The sequence below is a fragment of the Macaca nemestrina genome, chromosome 1 (genome assembly GCF_043159975.1).
Source record: "Macaca nemestrina isolate mMacNem1 chromosome 1, mMacNem.hap1, whole genome shotgun sequence".
NCBI classification, from domain to species: Eukaryota; Metazoa; Chordata; class Mammalia; order Primates; family Cercopithecidae; genus Macaca; species Macaca nemestrina.
The window spans coordinates 175,569,143-175,595,951 of NC_092125.1; the positions used below are offsets into that span (position 1 = coordinate 175,569,143).

At 43.4% G+C, this 26,809-nt stretch overlaps 1 protein-coding gene and 1 pseudogene across 9 annotated transcripts in view; both read left to right on the top strand.

Moving 5' to 3' along the window:
- LOC105495139 (DAB adaptor protein 1) overlaps positions 1-26,809 on the top strand; it is a 1,257,833-nt gene that overhangs the window by 174,706 nt on the left and 1,056,318 nt on the right. The window contains exon 1 of one of the 9 annotated variants that reach the window (XM_011764368.3): positions 13,179-22,795. The exons of the other annotated variants lie outside the window; for them this stretch is intronic. The gene's annotated coding sequence lies outside the window, so the exon portion shown is untranslated. Of the gene's footprint in view, positions 1-13,178; positions 22,796-26,809 lie in introns of those variants that run through there. 9 annotated transcript variants of the gene reach the window in all.
- Positions 15,544-26,809, top strand: part of LOC139356166 (heterogeneous nuclear ribonucleoprotein A1-like) — a 46,250-nt pseudogene continuing 34,984 nt past the window's right edge.

Below are 26,809 nucleotides of genomic sequence, written 5' to 3' on the forward strand. Positions count from 1 at the left end.
TGGTTCCAGTTCCCAGCTTCTGCTTAGAGATTGGGACTACACAGCTCCTGCTGCAGAGTAATGTGCAGCATTTCTTTGTACATGGACATGACTCATCAGAACTTTGAAAATGGGATTATTTCTGAACACTCCTAGGGAAGTCCCCTTTCCTCCCTGTAGCAAAAGGAAGACAGAGCCACAGAAAGGAGATGACGGTGCCCCGTTACACCCACAGGCCTAGCAGAAGAGAAAGGCAGAGGAAGGAAACCCCGAGCATCATTTAAGCCTCTCAACCCAAATGCTAAAGCAAACAGATGGTAACAACAATAATAATACTGCCATTTACTGATGTTTTCCTTATATCAGAAGCATCTCATTTGATCCTCACAGCAATGCTATGAGGGACAAGCAATTATTCTCATTTTAATGATGAGGAAATCAAGGTTTAAAAAGCTCAAGATTTTAAAAAACTGTGTAAGGCTTTACATGTATACATTCTTTAAAGAGACAGTTTGAAAGTGCCACTCCTGGTCCCTGGATATCTCTGACCGTTTTCTTCTCTGCTTTCCTTCTCTGGCACAGTGAACATTTTGCTGTCGTAACAACGCAGCAAGCAAGTAACCTTCTCCATGGCTTTCACTTGCTGTTCACTCTCCCTAGAATGTTCTTCTTAAACATTTTTTCATGGCTTGCTTCCTGACTTCATGCTGGTCTCTGCTCAAATGCCACCTCCTCAAATATAGTTTCTCCAGACACCATTGACTGCTCTCTAATCCCTTGATGTTGCTTAATGTTTTCATCAGCGTAATTTTCCTACCTATCATTGTATTTTGTACTTGTGTGTCTGTTTGCTTATTGTTTGGCTTCCTCTCTAGAGCATAAATGTCATAATCAGGGACTTTGTCTATTTTATTCACTGATGCCTAGAGCGGTGCCTAGCACAGAATAAGCAACCCCATATTGTTGAATGTATGATTTGTTAAGTGCACAATTAAATGTTATCATAGGTTCATCTCACTGTAAGAATGTTCACACAACTAAATTCATATATAGTTAAACAGACTCTGTCCTGGGTTTGCAGCATTCATTCATTCATTCGTCCTTTGTCCTTTCCATTATTCAGCACTTACTAAGCTCCCCCGCATACTGGGCATTGTGAGGCATAGATGATGAAACCAGCTTTGGCCTTCATACTACTAGAGTGCCTTGGAGAAGAAGAGTAAGTAGAGAGACTGAAATGCTGTGGTATGCAGGAGCACATGGTAATGGGGGACTCCCAAGGAAAAAAAATTGCTTCTGTCCTCAGGGTCTCATATTGAGTAAATGAAATCTGTTGTTTGTCCCTTAGGGTGAGCTTGCTTTTTCCATAATTGGGGTTGTGGGGAGGGTGGAGGAAATGAAAAAATAAGAAAGGATCAGCCGTAGTGCCTTTATTTCTTCACCATAAATACCTCTCACACCCAGCCTGGAAGGGAAAAGATGTAAAGAAATGTTTGCGCCTTCACTCAGAGCTGAGGAGAAAGAGGCAGGGTTTTATGCTATTTTATTGACATTCAAGAATACCGCTTATCAAAAATCACAAGTTAGAGCTTTCTTGAAGTGGATTCATTTTCTCCTCCAAGCCACTTGACTGGATTTTGCCAGAGAAGAGTAAATTTCAAACCCCTTGAAAGTCGGTCTCCCCACAGTCTACAGACTTGCCACAACAATAGCAATAATCCCACTCCTCCCAGCTTTCAGACGATGGATGTCCGAACTCCTGGTAGCCACCCTCCCCGCTACCTCTCTGCTGTGTCCTGTCCCCTCTGCACAGATGCCGGCTATAGCAACCCTCTGCATGAGATGCACTGTTTCTGTCTCCAGTTATTTACCTTCTCCTGTCTGAAATGCCTGTCTCCTCTTCTTCCCTTGATTATCTCCCCACTCCACCCTATCGTCCTCCAAGGGGAAACTTCCTCCAGAAATCTTCCTGTGATGCTGCTCTCCACCACCTTTTCTTCTACCCCCATCCTCACATTGGCTCCCATTGCACCCTTGGAGTCCCTCTCACTTAGCTACCTTTATGCTACAATTTCTACTCATGTCTTCTCCTTCACTAGACAGGAAGCTCTTTGAGGACAAAAGTTTTGTTTACTTTTGCCTTTTCTTAAGTTTTGGCTTTCCTAGAATCTTTCTCCAACACTCTGTAATAAGTCATTTAATGCTTATTGAATTAGGCCTTTGCAGACTCGTTAAAGACTAGGTATAGATGATCTTTTGTTTTCAGTGAGATCACTGACTCAAAGAACTTAAAGGAAAAGCAGATGAGCCACTCTGGGTTCACTATAAATATTCCACATCAGAATCTAAAATCATAATAAAGGAATCTATAGTTTCATGTTACTGGGAGTCAGGAGGCCTGGACTCTGGTTGCAGCCCTGCCACCTTCTTGCTGTCTGGCTGTGGGCAAGTCATGGCCCTTTTCTGGGCTTCTCTTCCTTTCTCTGAAAAAATAAGCACATGGACTGAGGACTGCCAAGATCTCTTGTAGATCTAAAATCCCAGAATTCTATAATCTTTTTCACATATTAAACACTTTTCTCATGGGCTCAGAGTTGGCTTTACCATTTTAATGTCTTGTGATAGTATTAGCTAGGAAATGCAAGTATCTGACCTCAGCAGAAACACTACAGGTCCCCTCCAATCAAATTTCTCAGAAGAAAGTACATTCAAGAGGGGGGGAAAAAGAGATGGGGAGTTATTCATTTACTACTCTCTAAGGCACAAAAATGTAGAGATTACTATACTACATCTTCCTACATTTTTTTTTTTTTTTTTTTACTTAATCTTACTGGCAGCCCTTTGAAGTAGCCCAGGTGAGCAACTGGATAGCCATTAAATATGCCATTCACCAAATGGTTCAACTCTTCATTCTTCTAAGAGAATAGTAGGAGCATGATTTCTGGCCTACAGTGGTTGGGGATACTATGTAACCATTCTTTCTAAGAAGTTGTGAAATAATTGTCAACTTCAAGCTGAGCATTTAAGTGCAGGCATGAGGCCATCTCATTTTCTCAGTTTCTCTGTTTCCTCCACAAGGGTGGCCCAGAAGTGTTTCAATCAATGGCTGCTCCATTGGCATAGGTTCTGGAGTGAGGCTAGTGTAGAGAAGAAGCCCCAGATGACAGATGACCTGAGAGGTGCACATAGCATCAGCAAAAAACAAAACAAAGAAAATCTTCATTGTTTTAAATCACTGGCATTCTGGTGCTATTTGTTGCTGCATCACAATTTAGCCTACCTTGAGTGACATAGGCATTATTCCTAGTTTTCATATGAGGAAAACTGAAGCTCAATAAAGTAAAATAAACAGACATTTTTAGGGTCATACAAACCTTGTAAGTGTCCAAGCCTGATATTTAAATAGCACATCAGTGCTATTTTCTCTGCTCCATACTGTTGTCTTAATTAGCATTAGGTATTAAACTTGATTTAATTTGAGCCCAGCCTGTGGGTACCAGCCTTCTTGGTCATCTTTTGGAAGATAAGAAGGGATAATGATAAGAGCACAGGCTTCGGAGCTAAGCAGGTATGAGCTTGAGTCCAGGCTCTGCCACTCATTAGCTCAATATCCTTGGCATGTTGCTGGTGTTTGGTCTCCTAGTTCTTCTGAATTAGCCAGGACTGCAGATAGTGGGAATCCTTAATAGCAGGGGAGACTTACTGCTAATTGTATGATAGCAAACATCATTTGCAGAATGGATAGATATTTTGGGGTTATGTCTGCCTTCCAAACATTCCTCAAATCAGAGAAGCTAACTGACTTATCTGTATTCATGCAATAAATGGCAGAGCCTTGATTCCAACACAGGCCTCTGTTATTCCTTCCAGTGTGTCTCAGCCTGCAAGACAAAACTAGCTCTGCTAAAATTCTACAACAGTGAGGAATGAGAGACACAACCCCAATTTAACGATTAACTTCGACCTGGAGACCTTTGTATTTTTGTTCTTGTTTGACTTGGAGCTTCAAGTTGATTTACTCCTTGCATATTCTTTTTTCTCTTACTGTGGCTTAGCATTGAGAATGGCAGACATTGCCTTGGCAAGGTTACAGGATAAACCTGCTGCTTTTAGGACGTCTGTATCCAGCAAAATCTTTATTTTCTGTCCCTTGGGCATAATCTTAGAAAAACACATCTGTTATCCCGGGTGCTTACCTGGCTGGGCTTATTTTTCCTCCCTTGGATGGAGAAAAATGTGCTATCAACAGATGAGGAAGAGTTTTCACACCCTCTGAAGTCACGGACCCTTTGTGTATTAAAAAAACAAACTCTTAGAATCTTGATTAAGTCATAAAGTTTTATTGAAAAAATGAGAGAACAGTCTTTCAGCTCCAAGATATCAAAGTCACTGAACATGAATTTGGGGTCTCTACTGACTAAATCACTGAAGTGTGGACAATGGTTGGGGGTTGAGCACACCTTAACAGATGGATTCTACATTTCCCAAATACCTGTCCCAGAACACATATCCCCTTCCTTTCCCGTCGGCTAAGCCACATTTACATGCAACTGCCTCCAAACTCATCCTCTGTGGTGAACTTTCTAGGACCTAAAAAAGAGAAACAAAGGCTGAGATAAGACTTAAATGCTTTAATCTACCTTATTCATTCATTTTAAAACACTTATGAAGCATCTATGTGCCAAGTTCTGTAGTAGACACTTAAAATTCAGAGGTTTTAGATAGTGGAAAATGTGAAAATCAAGGCAATTAAAAGATAATATGCTCAGCTGGGTGCGGTGGCTCATGCCTGTAATCCCAGCACTTTGGGAGGCTGAGGTGGGTGGATCATGAGAGCAGGAGTTCAAGACCAACCTGGCCAAGATAGTGAAACCCTGTCTCTACTAAAAATACAAAAATTAACCAGGCATGGTGGTGGGTGCCTGTAATCCCAGCTACTCGGGAGGCTAAGGCAGAGAATTGCTTAAACCCAGGAGGTGGAGGTTGCAGTGAGCCAAGATCTCCACCATTGCACTCCAGCCTGGGCGACAGAGTGAGACTCTGTCTCAAAAAAAAAAAAAAAAAAAAAAAAGATGATATGCTCATTCATTTAACAATATTGAGTGCTGATCCTATGCCAACCACTGTTTTAAGTCCTGGGAATATTATAGTGAACAAACTGCCCTGCCCCACGAAGCTTAGCTGTTGATGATGGGCAGATAATAGATAAGTACATGATGCAGTGGTAAGTGGTAATAATGAGCACTCCAAATGAAGATGGGCACAGTAAGTGGAGAGGGTGCAGTGGAGGATGTTGTTTCTGCCAGGATGGTCTGTGAAGGGTTCCCTGATGACGTGATGTCCGAGGGAAGCCCTAGGTGATAGTGGGCCATGAGACCCGCAGTGTCCTGTGGGGGCACTTCAGTGGGTCATCTAACCCACGTCTACTTTATGACTTTGGTCAAGCCACCTGACTTCTCTAAGCCTTTGTTCCCTTTTTGGACCTTGAGGAGGTTTGATGCCCTACCTGCCCACATCGTCTGATGATGAAAATAAAGAAAATCCATCCCTGAATGAGGTGCCTGCTCTTCCGTCTTGATCCTGTGAGTTATTCACATTAGCCTGCTCTCCAGATGGCCTTGGCCAGTAACAATCTCATACTTTCTATGGTGCTGATGTAAAGTCAATGTCTCACTTTGAATCTAGGCACCAAAAACCAAGTCTCCCAAATTCCCTGAGCTCAACTCCACAACAGATATGATGAAAAGAATCTGTTTTTTCATATTATTGTCAGGGATAGTAATCTCATGTATTTAATGCCCTCTAAGCCTCAAGCATGTGTCTGGCATACAAGTAATACTCAGCAAATATTATTTATCTTTTTTTTTTTCGTTTTCTTTCTCATCCTATTTCTAGAGATTCTTGCCCCCTGGTTTTGTTTTGTTTTGTTTTGTTTTGCTTTGTTTTTTTTGAGCAGAGGCTGCAAGGAGCTAACATCATAGGACTTTAGGCTCAAGGGAGAGAACAAGATAAAGAAACTCTTTAACTTCCTTCTTGGAAACTTACATCGCACATTTACTGAATGCCAAGCTATGTTCTAATCAATTTACAAATATGTTAACCTATTTGATCCTCACTTTGACACTATGAGGAACATACATCAACTATCCCCATTTTCTCGATACGAAAACTCAGGTATAGTGATATCAAGGAACTTCTTCAAGGTCACTGGGCTAATTAATCAAAGATTTCTCTAGCCCAAACCCCCAGAACAAGAAAGAATTTAGGGGGTCAGGGCAGAAGTTCTTTAAGGGCAAAAGTTCTTTAAGGAGTTAAGATAAAAAATGGTGGAAGACTTTTTACAGTATCTCTCCAAATCCTGAAAGAAGCAGATAAGATGCAGGGAATGCTTGGGCCCCAATGGGGAGGCACCCTCTGCTGGAAGGCAGGGGGTGGAGTGGTGTTTCCTGTTGTCTGAGTTCTGCTTACCTTCTTGGATTCTCCTCTCTTCTTCCCTGGGGCTGGCAGGCATGCCCAAGGGTAGTTGTAAATTGCTAATCTCAGCTGCAGAAAGACAAAGTGAATTATTAAAGAGAAAAAATGAATCCACATGCGTTTGAACTCAGACTCGAGCACAGCTTGGCTCAGAGCCCGGCACTGCTTGTCTCAGAACTTCAGGGTCAATAATTGCCAACTCCTTGCACCCTGCCCTCTGAGACTTGAGGTCATCCTTGGGCACTGAAAGACCAAGTGTGGATTCCCAGGTACAGATGCAGCACAAGGGGAACGCGCTCCCCAGCCTTTGGAAGCTGTCTATCTGTCCTTTCTCCTGTCTCCTGGAAAAGCATTTGGGTTTGAGGAGTAGTGGGGTACTTTGCCAGTTAGGCTGCTGGGACATCCATTGATTTTTGGAGAGGTAAGGTCAGAACAAGTACCCAGCCTGTAATCCTTCTCCACATTTTTCTTCTCCAGACCTGTTGGAATTACATAAGATTGTCAATGCAAGCTTTGTTCTGCTGGTGTTTCTCTCCCTTCTGTTATTTCTCTCTTCTTATCCATCATTGTCTCCACCTTCTTCATTCTCATTATTTTCCAGACTCTGCCTCTTTCCTCTTTCCTCGTCATCTAGGGGGTGATGAGCCCCTTTGGTCAATTTCAAGGTCGTTTCTCAGTTTGCTGTGGATCATCTGTCCACTGATGTGAAACCGCCATGCAGGGGAAAGCTTTAGGCATCAGATAAATGTGAATTGAAATTTTGGTGTTTTACCTATTTGCTATGCGACCTTGGACAAATCACATAGCCTTTCCTCTTTAAATAAGGATTGGATTAGCATATGAGTGTACTTGTGACTGGTCAGTGGCAAGTGACCCGCTGATGGTATTATCATTATCGTTGTTACTTTTTATTATAATTATTCCCTATAGAGAAGGAGTGTGGGTAAAGTCAGCCCCTGCCTGCCTCAACCCCACCAGAGCTCAGCAACTATAACAAGCATTGCTCCTGAAGGCTTTGCTTGCACAGGGCCTGAGCCAATAAGACACAGTCTGATGTTAGGAGCACCATCTTTAGAAAAATGGTCTAGAAAAGTCAGATGTGCAGTTACCTAGATGAAGATGACCCAGGAAGACTCCCTTCCAGCTTCATCCCATTAACATCACTAGGCTGCAGCTTGGCCATCTGACCTCTCCCTGAAGCTTCTCAGCTTCATCAGTGCAGCTACAAGAAAGGAGCTTCTGTCACTGCCTTCAGAGCCCTTGGTGTCACTGCCTTTTGAGGGCAGTGAGGAGGCAGGGAAATAGATTTGTTCGAGTTTATTTATGATTCTTGACATCAGGACAAAAACCCTGGTGCAGTAGAACTGGAAAGACTGCTAGGTTTAGAATGAGAAGACTTGGATCTGAGCCATGGCTCTATCGTTTACTAATCATGAAACCTTGGGCAAGTCATTTAACTCTGAGGACATCTCCTGCCATTAAGTGACAACGATCCTTTAGTGTGGATTCATCTAAACGGCACTCAGTACATGCTGGTTCCTTCCTTTTAACACTCTAATAGGAAGGATGTTAGACATGGATTTCCACTCTGCAGGAACCTAGGGTTGACCGGGAAAAACAAAGTGCTTATGGTAGATGCTGGTGATTATATAAGAGGCAGCATGGCCTTGGGTGAAGTGCAAGAACTCTTGTATGAGACTTCCCGGGTGCACATCTCTGATCTCCTGCTTATCACCTGTGACTTTGGGCAAATTAAATAATCTCTACATGTCTCCATTTTCTCATCTATAAAATGGAGCTTGTGATATTAGTATATATATATATATAGTTGTTCTGAAGATTAAGAGAGTGAACAAACAGAAACCATCACCATCACAGAAGAATCTTTATCTCAGTGCTCGTTACTATTATTATATATCAAGTTACAATAACCTTCCTTAAATGCCCACCTCACTATTTCCTTTTCTTTCATCCCTTGGCCACATTTTATTGGACTAAGGGGTGGGGACCTCAACTGAATTTAAGTTGGGCTGATCAGAGTCCCTTCTCTAGAGATTTGGAAATGAAACCGAGTATTGTGTTTGTGTGTGTGTGCCTGAGAGAGAGAGAGAGAGAGAGAGAGAGAGAAAGACTTGTAACAGATATTCTCAAGGGCTTTGGTGTAAACATCTTCCCTCTACTTCCCACCTGGGTGGACTGGAGGAGCAGGAAGAAAAACAGAGAAATTCACAAAGAGGGACAGAGATAGAGCCAGAGAAAGGCAGCAGAGATGGAGGGAGGACACACAGAGGGGAGTACAGGAGAAAGAGAGAGAGAGAGGGTCAGACAGCTCTCTAGACCTTGGTTCTAGTACATTCTTGAAGCCCAGCTGCATTTGTGACCTTGAATTCTGAGGACACTTCTATGTCATTTTTGACAAATCCTTTTGACTCAATCAGGGCAGCCTAGTTTATGCTGCAGTAACAAACATTCCATACACAAATCAAGATGGTTTAATACTACACAGGTTTTGCTCATTCTATGGGCCAACATATACAATCACCAGGGAGCTCTGCCTTATCATCCTCACTCAAGGATAGAGGCTTTATCTTGACACAGGCCTCCACAGTAACTTTAGTAAGGAAGGGAATGTAGCAAACTGTGCACTGGCTCTAAACCTTCCACTTGGAAGTGACACAGATTGCTTCTGCTCACAAATTCATTAGCCAAAAAAGTCACATGACCACACTTATCTTTCAGGGGGAAGAGAAGTACAATCTCACCATGTGTAAATAAGGAATCCCAGAGTATTTTTGAACAGCCTTTACTAACTACTAACTAACTACCTTTACTAACTTTTCTCCTCAATCCACCTTTAAATGCTTTCTATTAAAAAAAAGATTAAACAATAATTCCTAAAGAACAGAGATGAACAGAAAAGAAATCCTCAGTTTCCTAGGTGGTTGCAGTTTAATTGGCTGGGACAAGCTTTTAGAATCCAGAGACAAGCTTTTAGAATTCAGAGAAGGAACAGACCAAAGAGCAGATAAAGTTGTGCAAGCTGGATGGAAGAGGTAGTATTTGAGCTGGGCTCTGTTGGTAGAAGTATTTGCCTGGCACCTTCGCAATTCACCTTTAGAAACTTTGTTTGCTCATAACATGGGTGTACTTTGAAGCCATGAAGGCTGGAGTCTGCATCCCTGCTCCTTGGGGACAGACTGAGCTGATGGATGACAGGCACGTAGCATATTATATGATGCTGACTAGAGGTTCAGGAAATGTTCACTGCCTTTCCTTATCTCCCTACACCACAGTCTTCTCTTTCTAGTTACTGCTGTGGCAAAGTTTCTTATTTTCGCCTGGGGAATCTAAACACTTCATACTGGCAGTATCACTGGAGGCCACGTGATTGAGGGGTTTGCCATTTTCCTGGGAAGACGAGTTTACTTGTTGGCATAAAGTTCATTGCCTTGCTGTTACAAGCCAACAGACTTGAGGCTCTGAGATACCATCTGTTTCTCAAATATATATATATATATTAGAATATTCCCTGAGAATGTCATTTTCCACTTCAGAGATCCTTCTTTTTTTTTTTTTTTTTTTTTTTTTACCAACTAGTAGAAATCCTGGATACTTACAATTATTCTTTTTGTGTGATTATTAACCTGTAAAATGAAAGAGAAAAAATATGTAGATACAGAATAGCAGTTCAAGCCCAGTGCAACAGAATTATATTTCTAAGCCACAGCTCCAAGAATAGCTCTCCTCTGCTAGTAGGTACCCAATGACCATGGAATAAATTTTAAGTACAATTCTAGTAACATCTCTCATGATATTAATATTCCTTCATGTGGTACCCTTCCTCCTATCGGCAACCTTTGAAGTCAGCTAAACAGCAACATATTTATAATGTGTTTGGTTGCAGGTAATAGAAAACCCAACTCAAAGAGACTTAAACAGTAGTGGAATTTACCAGCTCATGTATTTGAGAAGTCCAGAATAACAGAAGAACTCAAGGTTGGTTTGAGCCTATGTTTCATCAATATCACATGGATATGTTCTTTCTGTCTTTTTTATCTACTTTTCATGGAGTCATTTTTATCTCTTTGAGGCCTTAAGATAGCTGAGGATGTCCCCAGGGGTTCTGGGCCTTCTGCTTCCCTTAGAGTGTGATCAGTGTTTCCATTCATTCACCTTCTGAACTAATTTCCCACCTTCCTCTGATTATACCTTTGTAAGTCAGTTGCCCATACTGGATTACTCTGAAGCCATGCAGGCTTGGATAGTGGAATGGATTGTGCTGAAGGCTTAACAAATCACAGAGACACATTGACTTAGGCCAGTCAGCTGCCCCATCCCCATTCCAAATTCTACCTGAATTTCCCACTTTAAAATTCCCTCGTTAGAATTTCAAAATCTGTAAGAAAAGACCCAGAAAGTATGCATGCCAGGGCTGCAGCCGTTAATGCATCCAATACGGTCAACACTCAATCTGTCTATATCTCAGCAAATATTTGTGAAGGACTTACTATGTTTCAGAAAACTGTATTCTACCAGATCCAGTCTTAGGCTTAAAGGAAGTCACAGTCTAGTGTAGGGGCACTGGGGAGAACAAGTACAGAATGTTTTGATTATCTACTCAGGTGCTATGATAAAAGTTGGCACAGGGTGCTCTGTGAGCCCAGAGAAGAGGAAAGGGCATCCACAGTGGAAATTGAGGGTGAGTAGAGTCAGAGAGGACTTTCCAGAGGAGATAATGCTGAGGAGAAAATGAGATTTAATCAATTGGGAAGGTAGAAAGAGGAGAGAGGAAAGAACAGTATTCCAGACAGACAGCACAGTATGTGTGAAGCAGAGCCAAGGACAAAGCATGGTTATTTGGTTAATACAGCTAGTTCAGTATAACATAGGCATCAAGAATGTGAACACTTGACATCGGAATGCCCGGAATCACGTGCCAGTTCTATCACTTAGAACTGCGTGATGGGTAAGTTGCTTGACTTCTCTGAGTTTCTGTTTCCCCATTATAAAATGGCTATAATAATACAAATAATAGTAACTACCTCATTAAGGTTGGTGAGGATTAAATGAGTTATGTATAACTACTTACATTATGCTGCACTATAGAAGCACTATAAAAGTACTAGCAATTATTATCATGGCCAGCGTTGTGTGTATATATGGACACACACACTTATCTATTTGGAAGCACCAAATCTGGAAAGTGAATAGGAAACCTGGAAAAATTTGATGTTGTATATGATATAGCCTTGCTTTCCCCTTGCTTTCCCCTTGGTTATATCACGAATTCAAGGCTTGCGAATTGTAAAGGATTTTATTGTTCTTGTCTAAATTGATTGCTTAAGCTGCTGAGTTTGAGAGATTTTGCATGATCTTATCAATGTTGTAATCTTATCATTACTGTAATCACTGCTGCTCAGCAATTTCCTCATCTCAAAAAATGACTCAGGATAGTTTGTGCTTGAAGGATTGTTCTTTGGAATCAGACAGATCTATCTGACTTGACTCCTACTCTGTCATACATATAATTCTCACAGCAACTCTGTGAGTGAGGTCTTGTTACTCCCATCTTGCATATGAGGAAACTGAGGATTGGAAAAGTTAAGCAATCCACCTACTGTCATAGAGATGGTAGGTGGCAAGACTGCACTTTGAGTCCAGGATGAAAACTAGGTTTTTTGGCTTCTGCTTTGTTGTTTTAATTTTGTAAAATGGGATAATGACAGTAACTACCTCCATATTGGTGTGAAGATAATGTGAGATAGTGGTTGAGAACCAGTCAACATTATGAATGGCCCAAAATAAATATTTAATAACTTTGCTCTGCTGATGACAATATTCGTCTTTCTCAAGTTTTTAACAAGCATCAAATTAACTAATGGGTGTGAAAAAAATGTAAGGAGGGAAGATCATTCATTGAGATATCATAAAAAGAGTTCATGATGATTAATTTATTTAAAATTGCAAAACCTTCCCTACTACCCCCCCACTCCACCCCACCAACAACATTTGTTCTCCCCTATCCTGCTTTATTTTTCTCTGGAGGACTCCTCACCATCTAACATGGCATATTTTAATTATTTACATTTTAAGTTTTGCATGTTCCTTACTAGAATGTAAGCTTCATGAGGGTGGGAATTCTAGCTGGTTTTGTTCTTTGTTGAATCCCCCAGGCCTAGAATAGTGCTTGGAAATAATAAATGCTCTATAAATATTTGTAGAGTGAATGATGAATTCACAAGTTAATTAATCAACTATCCATTAGAAAAATGAGAATTCAGGTCCCTTCCGTCCCTGAGATCCTGTGATTCTGTGTGTTTACATGCATTTTTTGACTGTTCCTACTTTTGAAGGATACAGGAGAGTGGAGAGTCATCTGTCTCAGTTATCGTGATGGCAAAATCATAGCTTCGGCATGAACCTCAAGCCTTGTGTAAAACTTACCTCATCATGAGCATAATTTCCGCGTGTTCATTCTTCAGACTCGGGTTAGTGCTTTAAGGCAACCTCCATGTTTGGTTTGGCATCACCTGGTGAACCAAACATCAATGCCATATCAAAAAGCAATGACACCTTGCCTTTCTCACCACAGACACCTGGAGGAGCCACGGCACAGTCCTTGCTCACCCTTCTCTTCGCAGCCCAGCAGCGGGAAGTCCAGTCTCCCCCCACCTACACACACACACACACACACACACACACACACACACACACACACACGCCATTCTCCTTTGATGGAGATAGAATTCCTATTTCTTCTTCACATGGATTCTGGATCTTCCCCATCCATACTGTGTGTTCTCCCAGGATAGTACAGATCACATCAGAGAATTCTTCCTCAGCTGAATTAGCAACACCCTTCATTTCTTCAAGAATATAACACATGAAAGGACTTCATTCTTTAAAAGCAAATGTAGATTTTCCTCATTTCCTCCTGCCCATCTGGCCATTCTTGCTAAGCCCCGGAAAAGGCCCTTCTTGGTGTCCCCAGAGCTCTGTTCTACTCCCCACTACCACATCACACTACACATCCTCTCATAGCTGTTCCCTCCACATCCCTGGCTGCAACAACCAAGGCCATGCTGGCAGCTTCCCTGTGGTCCAGGCTCTCTCCTGAGCTCCAGACCCTGACTTCTACTTGTGAACTGGGTGTCTCCACCTAGATTGCTCTCAGGCACCTGACACTCAACATTTCCACATTTAATTCAACATCTGTGCCCTTGAGCCTTCCTTCCTACACCAGCGAACGGCCACTCCATTCATCTGGTCACACAGGCCAGGGACCCGTGTTCCAGTCTGACTGTGACCTTCCATCCTCCTCACTCGTGTCCCACTTCTGGGCCTCCATTGGCCTTCTAGAGATGTGGATTTAGCATCCTGATGAGTCCCGAGTCTAGCCACTCATCGCATGCCTATCCTAGCCACAGGCCTGCATCCCATCTCACACAATATACTTCATCCTCCTGTCTGCCTTCATCCTTCAGTCTGCCTTCTCAAATGAATTCACTTCATTGCTGCAGAGAACTATTTCTAGAACACAGTTCCAACTAAATCATGCTCCTGGTTAAAGCCATTCTGTGACTTCTGCAGAAGTAAGACTGAGATTCTTGCCCCACTCCTGCCCCAGGTGTCTGGCTCATCCACTACTACTATCCTTAGCTTCCTCACCTACAAATTGCAAATATATATCCCTCTTTCATGAAGGTGTTGTGATGACCAAACCAGCAAATCCGTGTACTGTGTGACATCTTTGCCAGCATGATGTCTGGCACACAGTAGGTGCTCCACAACTGCCCAATTCCCTTCCATGCGTCTTTCTGAACCAACATTTGGGATTGATCATAGACTTTGGTGGAGATTTATCTTCTGTAAACTGAAACTGAAGCATTTTTAGCTGCCTTTCCTTTGCCCAGGCAAAAGCAGAATGCCACTCCCGCATCCCAATTCTATCTCTGTGATGACAGATCATCAAGTAATTAGGGCAGCAAGCATCTGAAATTGTGTCAGCTCCCTGATGGTTGGGTCCCCAAGTGCCTGGCCTAGTACTGAGCAAGGCATGAGCTTCTTTCCATGCTGCTTCTCTGGGCTGGGATGGCTGGAAGGAAGAGAAAGAGAATGCCTGGGGCACTGACTGTGTAGGCAAGGGCAGCAGCTTTCCATGTCTCTGCAAGAGGCATTATAGGTGGATATTTGGCAGGGAGGGTTAATGAAAAAAGCATGAGTGTTGGAATAAGAAAATGTGGGTTTGAAGCCTGACTCGAGCCCTCCACGTATCTAGTACATGTTGACAACTTTTTGAGCCTCAGTTTCCTCAGCTCTGAAATGGGGATAATGCCTTTGATCTCACTGGGTTTGTGGAGAGATCAAATTAAATAATGGATGTATTACATAAGATATCATTTCAATATGGAGACACTAATTATTGATATTAGGTGTGTTGTGCTGTACCTGCATTGAGGGACAGACAGTGACAGTCTCAGAGCAAGCTCCCCTGTCCACTCACTGTTTGGGTGAACTGGGGCTTGTTAATTAACCTCTCTGGGCCTTAGCATGTTTATTTTTAAAATAGGGACAATTGCCCACCACACTGCATAGGATGGGTTATGTATGTATTCTTGGTAAGCCGTAAAGTACTAATGATAGTTATAATTCTTGTTATTTATGCTAATTGTGGTAGACAAAATTAATTATTCATCTTTGTTATTAAATCAGGACAGTAAGTACTATTGTTTTGGAGGACAGTGCCTCGGTTGGAAGCCTTGGACAAACTTAATCTCTGTGTCTGTTTCTTCAAGTATGAGGTTAAGAGTGCAAGTTTGGTGAGCACCTAAAACAGTGCCTGGTATACAGTAAGCAGTCAATAGATGTAAATGCTCAACAAACACATGTTGGATAATTTAATGAGTGAATGAAAAGTTATGTCATGGAATTATTTTGAAGTCTACATGGAATGAGACTTTGTATTATGTACTGTGGAGTGATGCACATAAGAGCATATTACTCTTTGACAAAGCCGTCATATAGCATGTCCAAGCCTACCAGAATAACTTCCTTCAACATCTCTTTGTGTGCTCTTCTAATGCAGCAAGGATGGACTCTGCACACCCAGCCCTCCAGGGTCAGAGCCCTGAAAGCCTTGTGAAGCCCAAGGAGACTGTGGTGTTGTGTGTCACACCAAGCATAAGTGACAGTAGTGAACACATTAGAGGTGCAGTTTGCCTTTCTTCATTCCCACTCATTCTCATACTGTCTAATTTGGAAGAACATTGGACCCAAGAGTCAGAGATAATGGTGCTTTTCTTCTTTTTGTTTGTTTGTTTATTTATTTATTTATTTATTACGTAGTCTCACTCTGTCGCCCAGGCTGGAGTGCAGTGGCACAATCTCAGCTCACTGCAAGCTCCGCCTCCCTGGTTCGCACCATTATCCTACCTCAGTCTCCCGAGTAGCTGGGACTACAGGCACTCGCCACCGTGCCCAGCTAATTTTTTTTGTATTTTTAGTGGAGACAAGGTTTCACCGTGTTAGGCAGGATGGTCTCGATCTCCTGACCTTGTGATCCGCCCGCCTCGGCCTCCCAAAGTGCTGGGATTACAGGCGTGAGCCACCGTGCCTCACCAGTCATGGTGCTTTTAACCTATAATCTTTCTTTTGAGGTTCTGAAGTGTTCCAGAAATCCAAACAGACATCTTTTTGAGTTTTGCTATGTTCCTGACAAATAGTGAATGAATGCATCCTTTTCCCCGCTGTATGTAGGTGAATTAAAGAAAGAAAACACTACTGCATGGAGTTGGAAAGCATTATAGAAGCCTCCTACCTCAGAACCGTAGAGATGCAAGGACCCTTAAAGGTTTCTCCTGCAACCTTCCACCGAGTTTCCTCCACTTCACCCCTGGCTGCCAGCCTCTATGTGCCAGGATACTTCCTGTTTTGTCTGGCATCTCATCTGCACTAGTGCTCTTCATGGACCCAATGTGAGCCTTCCCAATTTTACCTTCCTTGGAGTCTCACAGTAGAAAACTTGTCCCTCTCCTCAGCATCTCCACTTCAAATGTTTGAGAACTGTATTCCTGTCTTCTCGTCTTCTTTCCTTCTGGCTAAGACTGTCTTTAAATTCTCCATACTATCTTATTGTTTGTGATAATAGTATATAAAATTTGTTGAGATAAAGATTATTATGTGCCAGGCACTGTCCTCAATGCTTTATTTATTTATTTTAATACAGCAGCTTATGTGTATGGAACACTCATTATCCCCAATACAACAGCTGTGTGTGTATGGAACACTCATTACCCCCCACTCGTTGTACATATGAACTGGTTGAGGCCTAAAAGGAGATGGCAATAAACCCAGCTAGTATACGTATGACTAGGATTTGATTCTAGAGTGTTGGCTACAGACTTTTCACTCTTAACTCATAGACTGTATCTCCCTTACTTTTTAAAAAATGCTCCTAACAAAATAATATAGATAGATTGATTATAGATGGACAGGTGGAAAGGTGGGAAACGGACAGGTGAAAAATAAGTGATTCCAGTGTCTCATGGTAGCTGAGGAGCAAGACTCTTGCCCCTTGAGCTGGACTCTGCCTCTATTAATACAGCCAGAGATTTGTACCCGGGGCAACAGCACAGTGCAATAGTCAAAGGTGCCACCCAAGAGCCCAGATGCCTGAATTTGAAGCCTGGGTCTACTTCTTACTCATTATGCAACCTTGGCCTCTTTCATCACTTGGCCTTCTCCATCTTATTTAGGATTCAGCTCAGTTGTCACTGCCTCAGAGATTCCTCTACCATCACCCTTGTGGTGGACACTGTGAGGTGCCATCCAGAAATTCCTTAAAGATGGGACTTGTTGGTCCAGCTTCTGAGAGTGCAGTGGGCAGACAGCTTGCACTTGCTAGCCTTCTCTGTGATTGCCTCGGCTACAGGGAGCTGCCTTGCCCAAGGTCATATCCTTCCTCTGATAGCCCTCATCCAATAACTTGTTGATGTGGAGGTATCAGGTCAGGACAAGTCTGCATGACTGTTCAACCTCCAGGACTCCCTCAGGGTTGGCCAAGACTGTCCCTGGCCTGCAGTACAGCTTGACATCGCCCTCTGCTGACCCTTGCCTCCTGTTCCCTCTCCACAGATGTAGATTCCAAGAGCACCGCACATCCTAATACACATCCCGCATATTACTCTGTCTTGGTGTCTGTTTCAGGGGAGCCCTCCAACGTGACCATGGCCACTGCGCCTTCTCCGCTGGGAGGGACCATCTTGTTCCATTCTCACCCTTTGTATCGACTCACGAAGTACATTTTCTTTTCAGTACAAATCAGAGTCTGTCATGAACTGAATTTGTTTATTGCTTGTTTCCCCTCACACCCAGTTCCCTTTACTAAAATATAAGAGTCTTTTATTTTATACTCTTTTCTTTTTAAATCCAGTTTTATTAAGGTTTACTTGTATGGCATGGTGACTGTAGTCAATAATACTGTATTGTATACTTGAAATTTGCTAAAATATAAGATTCTTATCTTCCTCAAAGGCATTCAATAAGTATCAGTTGAATTAATACACTATAATATAATGGTTAAATTCATCCTGCATTTGAAGCTAAACATCCTGGGTTCAAATCCTGATTGTGACACTTCCTAACCAGTGATCTTGCCCAAGCTTTTAAATCCTGGGAACTACCAGTACTTGGCCTAGGGCATGCATAGCACAGGGTAAGTGCTCAATAAATTTTAGCAATTAATAGTCAATTCATTCATGGGGTTGTTGTGAGGATAAAACGAGATAATATATGTAATTGGCATAGGTACCATAGTACCTAACTCAGAATAAGCCCTCAGCAAATTTATCTATTGTCATTACCAACTGTCCAAGTTAAATGCCTGGAAAGCAAGTCGGTGGCCTCAGCTTTGGAGTCCCCTGCAGTGCCAGGCACCGCACTGAGTAGACTGGAGGCACAAAATCAAGCCTCGTGGGTTGACGAACAATCCTTCCTCCTTCATCCTCTAGGGCAAGGAGTGGGCTGCCTTTCTTCTGAGCACTCCACAGTGCCTAACCCACTGTCAGCCACACAGCAAGCACTTCACATGGGCACTTTGAAAAGCTGGTTTGAACTGAATTTCAGTGTCATTAGGATGCTAAAATGTGGTCTCCATGGTGACTCCCAGCCCAGCAGTCTGAGGAAGGTGCTTCCAGATCTGGTGGCTGGCACACTGCAGCCTCTAAACACATGCCATATTTTTTCGCATTTCTCAGACAGATTGTGGGTTGTGTGTTCATTAATTAAGATGAGAGTAATTGGTCCCAGCAAATAGTTTGTACATCAGCTTGCAAATTGTGTGCACTACGAGGCCCCGTGGTTCTTTCTTCCCTATCTCATATCTCTATAGCTGGTTCCTTGGCTCCTGACTGTTTCCCAAAATCCCCAGCCCCTCATTTTACTGTAACAGTTGAGGAATAAAGGGAGAGTAGGATTTAACATGAAATTTCTTTGGCTTATTGTAAGTCTGTTCATGCCCACGGAGGGAAGAAATAATAAACCCCCTCATCTGTATGCAATACTTTGTGATTTTTAACAAATGCTTTTACACATGCCATTTCATGTATTCCTCACTTTCTCACTGGGAATCAGTTATTATTATTGTTAAAGCTGTTAAGGGTTCAGTGCTATAGAGCACCAATTTTATCTTCTCCACTTAGCCGCTGTAGAAATGGCAGCTTGCGTGGGCTGTCCACCTGCGGCTTTCCCATTGTGAAATATGGTGATAACCTAGGACCTACTTCATGGGGTTGAACTGGGAACTCGGCGAGATAATGCAGAGAAAGCACAGACACCACATAGTGGGCTCTCCGTGTATTTTGTTGTGAATATGCCCATTTTACAGATAAAAACTCAGGGCTCTGAGACACCCAGTTGCTTGGCCAAGATCTCTGGCTTGCAAGGGGCTTGATAGATGCTAGACTTCAAGCTCTCTGATTTCTAAATAGACGCTCTTTCTACTCCATGACCTTAATTCTGGCTACCACAGGCTGAGTCTGTGCCTAGTGTGGGGTCCGGGCTATACACTGGACTTTAGGTTCTAGTGCTTCTGGTCTACAGAGTCCTCTCTGAAAGGTTGTTATGTACAAGGATCCTTGCTCCTATGAAACATTTCCTCTGATTTTTTCCTATAGCAAGGCTAATTTGCAGCTGTTGTAAAGATGTCATTTTTTTTCTTGCATCACGAAATGACTCACACCCCTCTTCAGTTATTGTACCCCAAGGCCATTATAACATTCTGTTATTTACAGCACTGTGACACCGGAGCAGCCAAAAGGCTCTGCTGCTTGCCTTATTTTCTGTAATTATTTTGTTCTTTTCTATCCCTAAAACAAGCCTGTTGGTGCCAATGGAATGGGCCTTTTCGGACAGTCTATGGTGAAGGACCAGAGAGCCCCAGGTAGTGAGGACCGTGTTGTCTTCCTTATTCCTGGGCAGTATCTAGTAGAGTGCTTTGCACATGGTAATCCCTCAATCAGTACTTGTTGTATGAATGAACAAATAAATCAGTTGGTTGATAAATCAGAGTTATGAGTTCATATGCTGAGTTTGGCCCTGGCCTTCTCTGACTTTTCAGCTCTATCAGTCAACCCCATGTTCACATGCAGTTGTCTCATTGTGTGCTTTCCTGACATTTCTTGCAAATCACTCACCCAGATCCCAGTGCATGTTCCTTCAGACACACCTGTGTGGGGGAGAGCATGGTGTGTAGTATCTACTCATCTCAGGGCTGAGAAACTTTCTCAAAGCAGAAAGCCATCTGGGTGACTAGGTAGGCCCTCCATCAAATGCCTCACCTGATGGAGCATTAGGGCTGGAATTCCTGGCACCATAGTGAGTGTCCTCATCCTGCACTAGGAACAGAACCTGGGAAGCTTGCCATGTCTCCCCATGCCTTGCTCTGTGACTGTGGATTCTGTGGAGCAGCAGAGCAGCAAGACGAAAGATGGATGTTTCAAAGAGGAAGCAAGGATAGTTGTATGGAAGGTCTTGGAAGCTGGAACAGCAGAGGCAGGTGGCCAGGGCCTTCCCAAGAAGCCCTCCTTGAATCTTGCGTGGGATTCTACCATTTGAAGGTAACTAAGACACACATGTAAAACCGCGCAATAGAGGAGAAAGCCTTGGCAAAGCTGTAGTGAGACTTGCACTCTAATTCTTGTCTTGCTACTTATGAGGTCTGTGACCCCTACCAAGCCCTGTAGCTTTCTGAGCCTCCGTTTTCTCATCTGTCTAGTGCCATAAGTGATCCCTGCCTGTTGTTATTGTGTAGAACAACCTGAACAAGGTGATGGCTATGGGGAGGGTTTGAGAAAGACCGCTTATGCTACCTAAGACAATCTGCAAGTGTTATTGTAGGGCAGTGAGGAGCTATATATAGGATATTTTAATACAGAGAATGTTCCCTGGATTAAATGGCTTCTTATTCCAAGGAGAAAAATTAGTTCTAGCCCAAGGCTAGTCATTAAATCAGCAAAATGATTTTTGGGGGCCTCAGTTTCCTTACTATTTGAGATGGAGGTTAGGTTAAATGACCTTTAAATTCCTACTAGGGGCACATTAGGGTAGATACTAAGCTCAGTTAATTTGTGGATAGCAGATTAACTACATGGAAAAGAAGTCTCTCTCCATCTTGGGGAAAGGAAATCACATTTACTGATACCTGCTCTTTGTCAGGTAGTTACATTCCCTACCTCATTTAACTGTCACACAGCCCTACGAGGTGCAATAAGCCCTGTGGGGATACTAAAGCTTTATCAGCCTTTATTACCCTCACTCTACTGAGAAGAGAACAGCCTTAGAGAATGTTATGGGTAAAGCTGTACCCCTCCTCTCACCCCCAAATGTATATGTTGAAGTCCTAACATTCAGTACCTTAGAATGTGACTTTGTTTGGGAATAGGGTCATTGCAGATAGAGTTAGTTAGGAGATGCCATTATGAGGGGCCGGGGAGGGGGTTGTAATCCAGTATAACTGATGTCCCTATAAAAAGGAAAAATTTGGACAGACGGACAGACGCAGTGCCATGTGAAGACGAAGGCAGAGATCAGTATGACTCTTCCAAAAGCCAAGCAATGCCAAAGGTCACCAGAAAACTACCAGAAGCTAGAGGAGAAGCCTGGAATGGATTCATCTCACAGCCGTCAGAAGGAAATAGCCCTGCCAACACCTGGATCTGGGACTCCTAGCTCCTCAACTGTGAGACAGTAAATGCTGTTGTTGACGTCACCTGGTTTGTGGCACTTTGTCTCAGCGAGCCTAGAATACTAAAACAGAGAGGTTAAGTGACTTGCTCAGGGTTGCAAAGCTAGAACTCACTCCTGGGTCTTTTTCATTCGAAAGCCTATGGATTTGTCACTGCCTATTGTCTGATACCCTGAGGTGTTGAGCCCATGTGTGTGAAAGAATGGGGTCAGTGAGGACATTTCTGAGCCCATGTCAGATCTGAGCATCCTCTGCCCTGGCCACGACTGGTCCTCTCCCCTGCCAAAGGGAGGGATGGAGGCCCTGAGGACCCGGGCCTCTTCCTTCTTCATCCTTCTTGCTGTCAGCACTGGGGGAAGCAGCAGGGAGGCAGGCAGCCTCTGGCTTGGCTGGCTTCCCCAAACAGTGTCCTCCCACAGTTAGATGTGGCATTATCCTGCCAAGGAACCAGATGCTCCACGTTGTAATGTGATGTCACAGCAGGAAAAGGTGTGTGAGCAAAGGTAATCATGGAAGACACTGCTCGGGCTAATGTCGCCTCTTGCTTAACAGCCCATGGCTGCTGGCCCAGGCAGCTGAGAATTGGCAGTACCCTGGGACTTGTGCACACTCACTTATAACACTTGAGACATGCTTGTCTGTTCGCAGGCCAGGACTTTATGGGCCCTTGGGCAGGAGACCCCGAAAACCCCACAGAAGGTGCAGAAAGGGCAGCAACAGAGGAACTGTCAAAATAAATAAATAAAGATCTCCTGGGCACCCACATTTTCTCAATTTACTCTTCCACTTACCTACCCTGTGAGGCGGCTTTCACCAGTTGCTCTTTAATCTGGGGAGCAAATGAGCTCAGAAATGTGAGGCAAGTTTTCCAAAGTCATACAGTAAGAAGAAGGAAATTAAAGGTGAAAAACTGGTCTATCTACAAGAATCTCTATGCTCTTTTATCCACAGCACAGACCATAATACACATAACTGTGGGCGTGATTCTGGCTGTCTTCTGTACCTCCTCCTTACCTTAGAGAACCAGCAGAGAAGTCCGTTGGAGAGAATTGGCTTTTGATTTTCTTCTTAAATTGCAGATCCAACCACATCATTCAGCAGGTGAGCCCCTACTGCCTATGAGAGATGTGTGGACTCCTTGGCCTGGACTTGCCTGACCTTTGGCTCCTTTGCCGCCCTTCCTCCTCACCCTGCTGCTCTCCCCACACAGAGGCCAGCCTCTGGAATCCCCAGACTGCCCCTTTCCCGAATGTGTGGTCTGCCCACTTTGCTCAGCCTGCTCCTCCCGGCTTGGTGTGCCCTCCCCTGCACTACATGAAAAATCCTGCTCATTAGTCAGAAATCAGTCCTCTTTGTGCTGCCTTTCTGGGAGCTCCCAGGAAGTTCCAGCACAGTTGTCAGTGCCGTGATCGTTGCCTAGCATAGGGACCCTGAGTGTCGCCTCTGGAGTCAGACTGCCTGTTGTTACATCCTTTCTCTGACATTTCCTAGCTGTGTAAGCCTGGAGAAATTGCTTAGCCTCGCTGTGACTTCTTGTGAAATGAAGATGACGATAATGAGTGCTTACTCCATGAGATTATTGGGCAGACTGAAAATGGCAAGCATATAAAGCACCCCATGTAGTGCATTGGGCTATTTTTAATAGTCTTGCTTGTTTATGCCATTAGACTGTGTGCTCCTTGAAGTTGAGGACTGCATCTTATTTCTCCTTTGTAGCCCCCATAGTTCCTAAACGGAGCCTTGTGGCCAGTTGATAAACCTTTGCTAAACAAAAGAAAAATATGTGCATAAATAAAAAGAGATGACAAGATTTATAGTAGCATGTGTGTATCCAGTATCAACCGGGTGATAATAATACTAATAACAGAATTACCCAGTATGTTTATTGAGTGATTACTGTGTGTCAGACACTGTCTTAAACACTTTGCCTGTTACCTCATTCAATTGTCTCAACAACCTTCTTAAGTAGTGACTGTCATTTGTGTTGCCATTTTATGGATGAGGAAACTGGGGTACGTGGATTGCAGTGACTTCCCTATGGTTAAACAGCTAGAGTATAGCAGAGATGGATTCAACTCAGGCTGCCTGGCTGAGAGCCCATGCTCATGGCCACCCCATTTTGCTGCTTCCAAGGAAGGTGTAATGGCAGTGATCAGCCCAGGGAGGCAAAAGGAGGATCTTAAAATAGCAACCCATGCTAAGAGGCAGGACACAGTGAGGGAGACAGGCAGGGGCTGGCTGTGTGCAGAGCAAGAAGGTGGGGCTGAGACCTTCACTGCAAATGGCCCTGGTACAGTCCTCACTTTTCTCTGTGAGTCAGTCCAGTTGTCTTAAAGGAACTGAGATAGAGCAGATGGCCACAGATGTACAGGTGTGTTCCTCCTACCTGAAGGCAGGAAGATGGGTACCATGGAGCCTTCCTTTTATTTTGTGTTGTGTTCCTGGCAACTAGCAGAAAGTCTGGCACTTAGTACATATTTAATATACAAGATAGTTCAATGAATGTGTGAGGATTCAGGAACTCCAGGATTTCATAGCATGAACAGATATGCAATTTCCATTTATTTTACTTTAAACCTCTTCTCATCTGTCTGCCAGAAAGCCCAAGTTAGGGGAGAGGATGCACATCTTTCCGTGATGAGATTTTGCTTATCCAAGAAGCCTGCATCTCTCATCATCAGCTCATGCATAGCCTTCGAGAGCCCTGCACTTCTGTAGCTCCAGCGGGTGGCATTGCTATGAGTGATGAAGCCCCCGGATGGTCTCAGTGGTGAGCAAATATTAACACTTTGAATCAATTGCACCTTCTTGATGACTGGGAAAACTGTTCGGAGGCTGGCAGAGAGTTATTGCACCATGCAACAGTCGAGTGTGGCTGATATAGTGGGAGCGAATGGCATAAATGAGTTTAAGGCTAAGATGGATTTGCACTTGGAAACTGAAATCATGCAATGGGGTTTGCTGGTGGAATTGCAAAGTGCACCTGGAAGAATGCCAAGAATAATGCAGATGTCTCAGCCCGTGCTTTTCATTGTAGCCAACTACAGAATGGGAAAATTAATTGTACCTGCCTCATAAGGTAGCAAGTTGATGTACATGAGTTAATGTAAATAACTTAGAATAGTACTGAGTATGTAGTAAGCAATTAATGAGTGCCACTCAGCATTAACACATACTAGGCACCCATAATACAACTAAGAATAGACGGATTGGATTATAAGATGGAGAGGGTTGTCCTCACAAATCCTACAGTGCAATAAATGGTGTTACAACCAGTCACATAACAGTGTTGCAACTGTTGTGCAATGTGATAGGTGTTGTGATGGCAAAAAGACAGAGTGTAGTGCAACTCAGAAGAGAGGCTACCCTAAGCTAGACCTGGATGATCAGGGAAGGTCTCAGGATAAGGCGGCACAATGTGAGGAATAGCAAGCAGGAGGTGGTCAGGTGGAAAACAGGTGAGAGGATGCTCCTAGGCAGCTTATGCAAGGACCTGGAGGTGAGAAAGACAGTGTTCATTGTGGGCACTCAATGTGGAGTTAGTGGGTATATGTATTCCCTAAAGCTGCCGTGACAAAATACCACAAACTGGGGTAGCTTAAGACAACAGAAATTTATTCTCTTGCAGTTTCTAGAGGCTAGAAGTCCAAAACCAAGGTGTCGGCAAAGCTATACTCTCTCTGAAGATTCTGGGGAAGAATCCTTCCTTGCCTCTCTCTATCTTCTAGCAGTTGCTAGCAGTCCTCAGCATTCCTTGGCTTGCAGCCGTAGTGCTCCAGTTTCTGCCCCTGTCTTTACGTGGCTGTTCTACTTATGTGTGTGTCTTGGTTTTCTCTTCTTATAAAGACAACAGTTATTGGATTAGGGTGGTTTCTAATTTGTCCTATTGGACTCGGTTCTATTGGTCTAATTCAATAGGATTAGACTCACCCTAATCCAGTTTGACCTCATTTTAACTAAATACATTTGCAAGAATCCTACTTCCAAATAAGGTTATATTTTGAGTTTCTGGGTAGACATGAATTTTGAGGGGATGCTATTCAACCCAGTACAATGGGGGTGGCCAAGGGGAGTAGAAATGATTAAAGGTGAAAAGAAGACAGGAATCAGATTATGAAGGGATTCATAATAAAAAAAAATAAACATTCATGGCACTTACAATATATTAAGCACTGTGGTAGGCACTTTACACATGTAATATGCACACTCCCATTGAAAGAGGGAGAATCAGGTTGACTGAGGCCAGAGGGGAAAATCAGAGTTTACAAAGTGTGTCATCAGTTAGGGTCCTAGTAGAAAATAGAAGGTACACTGGATTAGAGTAATTCAAAGAGGGTTTAATAAAGGGATTGTTTAAGTGAGCAGAGTATAGGGAAAACATAGGAGATAGAGCAATGTGCAGGGCTGCTACCACTCCTGGAAATGGATGGTGTGGGTGAGGGAGCAGGTACTGGAACTAAGACCAGGAAGTCCTGTGAAGAAGCCATCTTGAGCAGAGCAGTGACTTTTGGTTGAGAAAGGACGCCATCCCAAGGTGACGACACAGGGAGGAAGCCAACGGAGTGAATACACTAACTTGGTCTCTTGTCAAGACCCTGTTGGCCTACCTCAACCGGAGGACAAAAGAGAACAAGAGAGCCCATGGTGTAGTTCACACGGATAGCATCCTGGGCTCTGGGCTGAGTGGAGAAGCCTGGAGCATGGATCTGGAGGATCAGACAGAATACATCTTGCACTGGGGCATTGTTGAGAAGGCAGAGCCTGAGAGCCAGAAAATGGGGAAGTTAGGTTGTGATGAGCAAGGTGACATAACCCAACATTAAGAATGCACATGAGGTCAGGCACGGCAGCTCACACATGGAATTTTAGCACCGTGTGAGGCCAAGGGAGGCAGATTGCTTGAGCTGAGGAGTTTGAGACCAGCCTGAGCAACATAGAGAGACCCTGTCTATACAAAAAATACAAATAATAATAATAATCACTGGGCGTGATGGCACATGCCTGTGTTTCCAATTACTTGAGAGGCTGAGGCAGGAGGATCACTTGAGCCCAGAAGACAGAGGTTGCAGTGAGCCAAGATGATGCCACTGCTCTTCAGCCTGGTTGACAGAGTGA